We start from the raw sequence: 10,572 nt of genomic DNA, 5'->3' as shown, positions 1-10,572 counted from the left end.
GCCCTTAGACATGGCGGGGATGGGAGGAGCAGCACCTAATCTTGTCATCTTCACTCCATCAAAATTGGCGCTGGAGTTAGCATTGACTCAAGTTTGGCAGGGCTGGAGGATAGCCCAGATTTTAATGGATCCTAAGGGCACACTGCTCTTTCCTGGTTTCCGTTTGCAAGGGCAACCATTGACCATTTCCCTTTGTTTCCTGTTACTAAGCCAACTTTGGATCTAATTCAACACATTATCATGTATCCCACAGGCTTTCAGACTGCCATGTCAAATGCTTTACTAAAATCCATGTAGTTAAAAATCACACGGCACCAGGTTCTAGTCCAACAGGTTTATTTGGAAGTACATGTGTTCGGAGTGCCGCTCCTTTGTCAGGTAACTGGTGGAGTAGGATCATAGGACACAGAATTTATAGCAAAAGATCTTATGGTCTTTTGCTATAAATTCTGTGTCCTATGATCCTGCCCCACTAGCTACCTGACAAAGGAGCAGTGCTCCGAAAGCCTGTACTTCGAAATAAACCTGTTTGGACTATTATCTGGTGTTGTGTGATTTTTAACTTTATCCACCCCGCTCCAACACTAGCACCTCCACATCATAAAATGCATGTGGACAGCATCCACTACACTATCCTTATCAATCAGCCTTGTCATTTTATCAAAGCATTCAATCAAATTTATAAAGCCACTCTGAACAAAGCCACGGTGACTATCCCTGACTAGTCCTTGCCTTTCTAAGTGGTGGATGATTCAATCTCACAGGATTGATTCTGACAATTTGCCCACCATTGAAGAAAGACTGGCTGGATTATCATTTTTTGGCATTTCCTTTGTACTGTTTTTAAACAACGGAACAATATTTGCAATCCTCCAGTCTCCTAGTACCTTACATGTGTCTAGTGAAGATTGGAAAATAGTCCTCAGAGCATCGGTTATTTCCTCCCTGACCATCTTCTACATTCTAGGGAACAATCCCTGAGTGCCTTATCCACTTTCAAGGATTCAAACTGCTCCAACAAGTCCCATTTTTTTCCATAAATTTATTACTGGTAAAACATCTTAAGGTTTTCCTTTGTCTTGCTTGCTAATATATTTCCATGCCCTCTCTTTGATTTTTATGTTTCTTTTTTAACTTAATCCCTGTGTTTTCTATACTCCTCTAGGCTATATGCAGTGTGATTTCTTTGTGATAATTATAACATTTTCTATTTACCTTGCTCTCTTTTTTTCCTAGATAACCGTAGGGATTTGGTGACATTGTCCTTACTTTTGGAGGGGACATGTCTGCTTTGTGCTGTAATGATCTCACTTTATTCATGCCTCACAGTGATTTAGCACAAATTTATCCATTAACTGTCGCGTCCAGACTCAACCAAATCATTTCCTAGTTTTGTAAAATTTGCCTTCCTCTCGTTTAAAACTTTTATTCCTGATTTTTTTTTTATCCTACTCCCAGTAGTACTAAATTGTGATCACTATCCCTGATATGGTCACCCACTGTCATGTCACCCACTTGTCCATTTTAATTTCCCAAAATTGAAACCAGAATTGCATCTCCACTCTGGGCTTGTCATGTATTGTTCAAAAAGAATTTCCTGGACACAGTACATGAATTTTTCACCATCAATGCCTCTTATATTATTTGAAACCCAGTAGGTATTGGGATAAAGTCTCCTACAATTATTGCCATTTTATTCCTACAGGCAGAAATTTGTCAACATATGCATCTCTATCTCCCTCTCACCACTTAGTGGTCTGTAGTGTGCTCGCCCCTTTTTAGATTAGATTCCCTACAGATTAGATTTCCTACAGTGTGGAAACAGGTCCTTCGGCCCAACAAGTCCACACTGACCCTCCGAAGAACAACCCACCCAGACCCAATCCCCCCCTGACTAATGTACCTAACACTACAGGCAATTTAGTATGGCCAATTCACCTGGCCTGCATATCTTTGGATTGTGGGAGGAAACCAGATCACCCGGAGGAAACCCACGCAGACACGGGGAGAATGTGCAAACTCCACACAGACAGTTGCTCGAGACAGGAATTGAACCCGGGTACCTGGTGCTGTGAGGCAGCAGTGCTAACCACTGAGCCACTATGCCGCCCTCCACTGAGCCATTGTGCCGCCCCACTGTGCGGCGAAAACTTTATGTACTGTGTCCAGGAAATTCTTTTTAAGCCCAAATCTGTAAAGCCTCATTTGTTAACTTGTTTAGTATATCATCCTTCCCCACATTTGTAAATGATTCTTCAATCAATACTGCTACCTCCTGTCCTTTATTTCGTCATCCACTCTATCCTGTCCGAAAACTCCAAATCCAGGGACATTGAGCTATCAATTTTGTCCCTGCTTTTACCAGGTGTCCATTATAGCAATGATATTGTGCTGCCATGTATCTATCTGTATTTTTAGTTCATCTGCCTTGTTTGTAATAATCCTGTTGGTTTCCTTTGAACACCTTTTTAATCCTGTTTCGTTTTTTTCTTTTTCAAATGGCTGACTATATCCCAAACTGAATTGAATTGAATTCATTTATTGTCACGTGTGCTGAGGCACAGTGAAAAGCTTTGTGTTGCAAGCAATACAGGCAGATCATAGAGTTAAGTAGCAGCGGCAAAAACAAAAACACAGGTACAGGCGAATGTTTAGAGTTTGTGAGTGAATTCAGTATTCTAACAGTAGGGTAGAAACTGGTTCAAAACCGGCTGGTGCTTGTGTTCAGGCTTCTGATGTTCTAACTCCTGTTTCCTGAATGGAACCTGACTCATCAAAGCCTACACATTGGTTCTCATCCTCCTACTGTCCTGGTTTGAAACCTCTTCATAGAGTGTTAGAGATGTACAACATGGAAACAGATCCTTCGGTCCAACTCGTCCATGCCGACTGGATATCCTAAATTAATCTAGTCCCATTGGCCAGCCCTTGGCACGTGTCCCTCTAAACCCTTCTTATTCATTTACCCATCCAGATGCCTTTTAAATATTGTAATTGTACCAGCCTCCACCACTTCCTCTGGCAAAAGTGAGGACTGCAGATGCTTGAAACCAGAGTCTAGGTTACAGTGTGCTGGAAAGGCATAGCAGATCAGACAGCATCTGATGAGCAGGAAAATCGATGTTTTGGGCAGGGAGCCTCCAGGGTGGAGAGATAAATGGGAAGGGGTGGGGGTGAGGCTGGGGAGAAGGTAGTAAAGAGTACAATAGGCGGATAGGGGTGGGGATGAAGGTGATAGGTCAGAGAGGGGGGTGGGGGAAGATAGCAAAGAGTACTCACCCTAACCCTATGACCTCTAGTTATGGACTCTCTACCCCTGGGAAAAGACCTTGTCTGTTTATCCTATCCATGCCCCTTATGACATTATAAACCTCTATAAGTTCACAATGGAACTGGCAAAAGCCCTCATGAGGAGATTTATCCCAGCTCTGCCCAGGTGCAACCCATCAGGCTAATACAGGCCCCCTCTTCCCCAGAAACCATCCTCATGCCTCAAGAATCTAAACCCCTCCCTGCTACACCATTACTCCAGTCATGATTGGGGGTTATTAAGGGAGCATCACCTGGGTGCTTCTATTGGGGAGACGTTAACTTAGTGGTGTTACGACTCGGTTATTAATCCAGATAATATTCTGGGGACCCAGGTTCGAATCTTACCATTGCAGGTGGTCAAGTTTGAATTCAAACACAAAAAACCTGGAAATAAGAGTCTAATGATGACCACAAAACCATTATCGATTATTAGGGAAAAACCTATCTGGTTCGATAATGCCCTTTAGGCAAAGAAACTGCTGTCCTTACCTGGTCTGGGCTTTGGGTGACTCCAGACCCACAGCAACATGGTTGACTCGAAACTGTCCTCTGCGCAATTAGAAATGGACAATGAATGCTGGCCTGATCAGCAATATCCTCATCCAATGAATGAATATTTAAAAAAATGGGGCCAGTCTTTCTCCCCCTCTCTGCCAGGGACACTAATGTCTCTTGGGGCTGCGCAGGAACCCCCAATGCATTAAAAGTCTCAAGCTAACTCATTCATACTATGTCAGCCAAGAGCTTCTTGTTTGACAGGGATACCATTAGGCAAAGCAGTACTCGCAGATCTGAAGTATAATCAAGGAAGAGAACACATTTACATTATAGCAAAGTACTAGTTGAGCAGTAAACAAAAGTGCAACTTCTGTGTTTCTTATTAGAAATACAACAGCTTCAAATCAACCATCCAAAACCTGACTCTTAGACAGGAATCACTGTATTCCTCAGGACTAAATACCCTCAGTGTATTCGCACTGACAGAAGTCCCTGACTAACTCTGAAAACTGTTAAAACATGGACTGTAGACCCTAAATAACTATCCTGACTTCAAGTTTCAGCAATGTCCTGGTTAAGTGTAATAGAAGTCTTGCCTCTTTTGGATCAATCTAGACCCAACTTGGGGGCAGGATCATACTTCAGCTGTCTTCAACAACCCACAGTATTCAAAGTTATGGTGTCCAGAATCCTTACCTTACAGTCCCTTTGGTATTAATATCCTTAATTAAAAGTTGTTAAAACGCAAGTTGCTAATAATATACTACTAGTTAATTTACTTGGTCTTTCCCATCTGCCTAAATTGCCTTAAACAAAAGACATTTTAGTCTCATTGCCTTATCTCTCAGAACAGATGTACGCGTCTGTATTTCACCGAATGCTAGCTGATAAGAACCTGGAGGTATCATGATGCCTTGTATTCCTCCCAAGGCCAACTGTTTCTGACAGTGTAGATGGAACTCATTTTCAAAATGCATCCAGTTATTAAGACATACCAATAAAAGTTGCTGAATTAAAAATTAATTTTAAAAATGACCTTTATTTCCTCGATTATAGCCTAATTGAGGAGCATTCTCTAATTAATCACAGGTTGCTGGTTTTTACACACAATTCTGGATTATAAATCCTCTTGAGATTGTATATGCGATTATGTGGCAGCACAAAATAGGTTGAAGTTAATGTATTAGTGCAGAAAGTAGTAGTCACTCCCACATTAGACTAGCAAAATACATGTTTCATCATAAGTCTCAAAATACTAGATTAACTAAGTCTTTAACTAAAAGCCAAAGTTCAGAATGACTTGCACACAGACTGGCTGACGTTACTTACCCTCCTCATCATCAGACGTGTCCTCAGCCTCCTCTTCAGCAGATGCATCTCCCCCTCCTCTCAGGGTTTCTCCTGCCTGAAATGCAGGTTGTGCATCATGATGTAGACCACAAGCAAGAAACATAGCAGTGCATCACCTGAACAATCCAAGTGGATGATGGCCCTGGTGGAAGTGTGGCTCTCTTTGGACTCTGTATCTAGATGTCTGACTGAGATTTTGGGCTATGTTTTGAAGGGGTATCCCTTGTCTCTCAGAAGAATAGTTCCAGTGGACATAGCTTCCACTTGGGATGTATGAACAAATGAAATCAGAGCAGAAGTAAATCACTTGGACTCTGCCATTCAATAAGGTCATACCTCGGTTTGAGTTCCACATGCCCATCTACCTATGATGATTTGTGATTCCTTGGTCTAACGAGAATCTGTTTAACCCTGCCTGAAATATGTTCAATGATCTCGCTTCCATTACCTTCTGAGGATTCCAACCCGACTGTGAGGAAAAAAGATTCCCCTTATCTTGTCCTAAAAAAGTGACACCCTGTTTTAAAACACCTCACCTAGTTCTGGACTCAACCACAAGAGGAAACAGGAAACAATTCCTGATGAAGAGCTTTTGCCTGAAACATTGATTCCCTTACTCCTCGGATGCTGCCTGACTCTGTGTGCTTTTCCAGCATCACTCTAATCTTGACTCTAATGATTAGATTAGATTAGATTCCCTACAGTGTGGAGACAGGCCCTTCAGAGCTGAGAATGTGTTGCTGGTTAAAGCGCAGCAGGTCAGGCAGCATCCAAGGAACAGGAAATTCGACATTTCGGGCCAGAGCCCTTCATCAGGCTTTTGCCCGAAACGTCGAATTTCCTGTTCCTTGGATGCTGCCTGGCCTGCTGCGCTTTAACCAGCAACACATTCTCAGCTCTGATCTCCAGTATCTGCAGATCTCACTTTTTACTCAGACAGGCCCTTCAGCCCAACAAGTCCACACTAACCCTCCGAAGAGCAACCACCCAGACCCACTCCCCTATATTCACCCCGACTAATGCACCTAACACTATGGGCAATTTAGCATGGCCAATTCACCTAACCTGCACATCTTTGGACTGTGGGAGGAAACCGGAGTACCCGGAGGAAACCCATGCAGACACAGGAAGAATGTGCAAACTGCACACAGACAGTCAGGAATTTAATCCGAGTCCCTGGTGCTAGCCACTGAGCCACCGTGCCTCCCCCATCTCCAGCATCTGCAGTACTGCCATGCTAAATTGCCCGTAGTGTTAGGTAAGGGGTAAATGTAGGGGTATGGGTGGATTGCGCTTCGGCGGGTTGGTGTGGACTTGTTGGGCCGAAGGGCCTGTTTCCACACTGTAAGTAATCTAATCTAATCTACTCACTTTTGCCACAAGAGAAAACATCCTTTTCATGTCCACTTTGTTAAGATTATTCAGGCTGTCATGCACTTCAATCAAGTGACTTCTCACTTTTCTAAACTCCAGTGGAAAAAAGCCCTGCCTGTCCAATTTATCTTCAAAAGACAATCCAATCATAGAGTCATAGAGATGTACAGCATGGAAACAGACCCTTCGATCCAACTCATCCATGCTGACCAGATATCCCAATCTAGGTCCCACCTGCCAGCACCCGGCCCATATCCCTCCAAACCCTTCCTATTCATATACCCATCCAAATGCCTTTTAAATGTTGCAATTGTACCAGCCTCCACCACTTCCTCTGGTAGCTCATTCTATACATGTACCACCCTCTGCATGAAAAAGTTGCCCCTTAGGTCTCTTTTATATCTTTCCCCTCACCCTAAACCTACGCCCTCTAGTTCTGGACTCCCCAACCCAAGGGAAAAGACTTTGTCTGTTTATCCAATCCATGCCCCTCAATTTTGTAAACCTCTATAAGGTCACTCCTCAGCCTCCGACGCTCCAGGGAAAACAGCCCCAGCCTGTTCAGCCTCTCCCTGTAGCTCAGATCTTCCAACCGTGGCAACATCCTTGTAAATCTTTTCTGAACCCTTTCAAGTTTCACAACATCTTTCCGATAGGAAGGAGACCAGAATTGCATGCAATATTCCAATAGTGGCCTAACCAATGTCCTGTGCAGCTGCAACATGACCTCCCAACTCCTGTACTCAATACTCTGACTGATAAAATAGAGCATACCAAATGCCTTCTTCACTATCCTATCTACCTGCGACTCCACTTTCAAGGAGCCATGAACCTGCACTCCAAGGTCTCTTTGTTCAGCAACACTCCCTAGGACCTTACCATTAAGTGTATAAGTCCTGCTAAGATTTGCTTTCCCAAAATGCAGCACCTCGCATTTATCTGAATTAAACTCCATCTGCCACTTCTCAGCCCATTGGCCCATCTGGTCAAGATCCTGTTGTAATCTGAGGTAACTCTCTTCGTTTTCGTCTATACCTCCAATTTTGGTGTCATCTGCAAACTTACTAACTGTACCTCTTATGCTCACATCCAAATCATTTATGTAAATGACAAAAAGTAGAGGGCCCAGCACCGATCTTTGTGGCACTCGACTGGTCATAGGCCTCCAGTCTGAAAAACAACCCTCCACCACCACCCTCTGTCTTCTACCTTTGAGCCAGTTCTATATCCAAATAGCTAGTTCTCCATGTATTCCATGAGATCTAACTTTGCTAATCAGTCTTCCATGGGGAACCTTGTCGAACGCCTTACTGAATCCATGTCATAAGCTTCCTTTGAACCACCTCTGACACATTAACACCCTTAAATAAGGAGACCAAAACTGTAAACAGGATTCGAGTTGTGATCTCACCAATCCCCTGAAACAAATCATCCTTACTTTTTGTTCAATTCCTTTAGAATTGCACCTGTGTACTAAATGTTAGTTACTCACGCACCTCAGTCCCTCTGCATCTCAGAATTCTATAGTTGTTCTCCATTTAAGTAAACTTGGCCTTTTTATTCTTCTTGTCAAAGTGAACAACTTCACATGTTTCCACATTATTCTCCATCTGCCAGATCTCTGCCTGAGTGCCTAAGTCATACAGTAATAACCTTACAGAATATCTTTCTGTCAAACCAGTCCATGCTGACCATAATCCCAAACTAAACTGGTCCCACCTGACAGCGCTTGGCCTATATCCCTGCAAACATTTCTTATTCATGTACTTATTTAAATTTAAACATTATAACACGACCCACATCCACCACTTTGTCTGGAAGTTCATTTTATACACAAACCATATACTATGTGAAAACAAATTGCCCCTCATGTCTTTTTTAAATCTTTCTCACCTTAAAAATATGCCCCACGGTCTTGAAATCCCTTACCCTTGGGAAAAGACTCTTGCTATTCACCTTGTCTATATCTCTGGTGATTTTATAAACCTCTTGAAGATCACCCCTCGACCTCCTATGCTACGTGATAAAAATCTGAGCCTATCTGACCTCTTCCTGTAACTCAAGCCCCTTTGTTCCTGGCAACATCATGGCAAATGTCTTCTGAGCCCTCTCCAGCTTAGTGATATCCTTCCTATAACGGTGCGCAGGAAATATGACCACATACGGGGTAGTGTGCACACAGCTGTGAAATCTTCTGACAATGGCCAGAAACAAGCTGCACCTTGATTCAATGGAACCTATTGTGCTGACAAAGGCTCCTGAATGTCCTGACAGGGTTTTGAATGCCACTTGAGTGTAATTTCTGACCCCTTGCAATTTGAGGACTCCAGCAAAGCCCTTGCTGGTCAATCTGAGTCAGCTGTTATTTTTGCTAAAAGTAGACTTCATGGCGTGCCTGACAGCTGTGTGTGTCTCAAACCTGATGCATTGGACACTGCTGAATGCAAAGACTGCCAGCTGATGCCTGCAATTAAATTCAAGGCTGCTCTAACTTTCAAAACGACAGGCAAAGGGTGGCAAGGTGTACTCCAAACTGACATGGAAAACAGTGATGTAATCCTTTACCCAGAGAGACGCAATATTCTAAGGCACAGGTTTTCTGACATCTGCAACAATACCAACACACTCTATTGGCAGAATTATGTTGTCTCCACATTATTGGCCCCTGCACTTACATGTCCCCACGCAGCAAAGGTCCCTTACTTTCCTGGACTGCAACATGCACCTCTTTACACAACTGTCTTCCTCTGTTTCCATCTCCTTTTCTCCAGAGTGCACTGTACCAAAGGTCTTGGAGTGGCACTGGCACTAGACTATTAATCCAAAGATCCAGATAATGTTCTCTGGACCTGGGTTCATATCCAACCAATGCTGATAACGGCACTTTTATCCAATAAAAAAGAAAGAAATCTGGATTTCAGAGTCTAATGGTTAGCATGGAACTGTTGCCAGTCAGAAAAAGAGAAGGGAAGTGTTGTCCTCAGTTGGTCTCACCTACACATGACTCCAGACTCTCAGCAATATGGTAAGCTCTTAACAGTTCTCTGGATGATTAGAGATGGGCAGTAGATGTTGGCTGAGCCAGTGATGCCCAGATCCTGTGAATTAATAAAACTAGGGGATAATGCTGGAGAATTGAATAAGCTGGGTAGCACAGCAGCCACACATTCAGGCCCTCTGCCCTTATGACTGTCTAACAAAAATAAATGTATGAAAAGAAAACACTCCCATCTCTCCTTGTTGACTTCTCCTAATGTCGACTGTTGCTCCTCGGATGTTGCCTGACCTGCTGTGCTTTTCCAGCACCACACTTTTTAACTAATGCCAATGATAATTCTTCTTAAAAAAAATTGAATCAACCTGTTGTGCAGGTAGGACTTGAATTCAGGCCTCCAGGCTCAGACTTGCTGTCATTTTTAGACATGTTTTTAATCAATTATTCAAAGATGTTATTGCAAACCCATGGAGTAGGTGGGGCTTGAACTTGGGCCTCCTGGCTCAGAGGTAAAGACGATATCACTGTGCCACATGAGCCCTTTGCTGTCTTTATTATTCGCCCCCTCACACCTGTTGTTAATCAATTCCAGTGCTTTTTCCCTTGTGACTAGAAAGTAATGGAGTAGCTCGTTAATGGGCTGTTAATGGACTGTTAATGGACTGACCCTCTTGTTCATTACTTGATAAAAATGGCAGATCGACGGTCAGTTTCGGTGTCCAGCCAACCCGCTTATTGGTGCCATACTGCTGTCATCACACAGAATTTCACAAAAGTGTGCCCAGTCCACACCAGAAAATCCAGCAGCCTGTTTCCAAACACTCCACTTCAGTCATGGAGCAGTACGGAGGACTATTCATCTTCTGTAGCTGTATTATTTGCTTTTCTGTCTTCTGATTAACCTAATATCACCATCTGTGCGCATGTGGAATAGGAAAGTAATGGCTGCAAGGGTGGATGTGGTGACATTAATTGGACATTTATGCTAACCATTGACATTATATTATTGCTGGAAGATTAATCAGTACCACTGTGCTATCTTC

The sequence above is a fragment of the Hemiscyllium ocellatum genome, chromosome 4 (assembly GCF_020745735.1).
Source record: "Hemiscyllium ocellatum isolate sHemOce1 chromosome 4, sHemOce1.pat.X.cur, whole genome shotgun sequence".
Taxonomy (NCBI): Eukaryota; Metazoa; Chordata; class Chondrichthyes; order Orectolobiformes; family Hemiscylliidae; genus Hemiscyllium; species Hemiscyllium ocellatum.
This window is presented reverse-complemented; position numbering follows the sequence as displayed.